We start from the raw sequence: 576 nt of genomic DNA on the forward strand, positions 1-576 counted from the left end.
ATACAGTTAACAACTGTCAGAGGTGAATCCAAAAACTGCTAGAGCTTTTGTTTCATGCTCTTTCCATTTCACTGTGTATAAACATAAATTTTTAAAATAAAAATAAGATTATTGTGTACATGATATTTTATGACCTGATTTCAAAATATACCCTGGACTTCTTTCTTTGTCAGTAACTATAAGTGTAGATTTAACATTTAACATTTAATGGTTATGGCAATGATTTGTAGATAGCAGGGTTTGTTGAATGACTCCTTATTGAGGGACAGTTAGACTATGTTCCCTGTTTCACCATTGTAAACAATACTGTCAAGAACATCTTTATATCGCTGTCTTTGCCCTCTTGTCTTGGACACAGAATTGCTGGGTCACATTGCTAAACTGCTTTTTAGAAAGATTGTACTGATTTGTACTCCCACTGGCAAGGTAAGGGTATGTTAGAGAGAAAGAAGGGGAAAGGGGAGAAGGAGGGTGAGGGAGAAGGAGTGGGGAAAGTGAAGACGAAGGCTATTTGGGGAATTTAGAACCTTATTTCAGGGGGCAGCAAACTATGACTCTAGGGCCATTCTGGTCTCT

This window comes from Propithecus coquereli, unplaced genomic scaffold (assembly GCF_000956105.1).
Source record: "Propithecus coquereli isolate 6110/MARCELLA unplaced genomic scaffold, Pcoq_1.0 Scaffold27, whole genome shotgun sequence".
Taxonomy (NCBI): domain Eukaryota; kingdom Metazoa; phylum Chordata; class Mammalia; order Primates; family Indriidae; genus Propithecus; species Propithecus coquereli.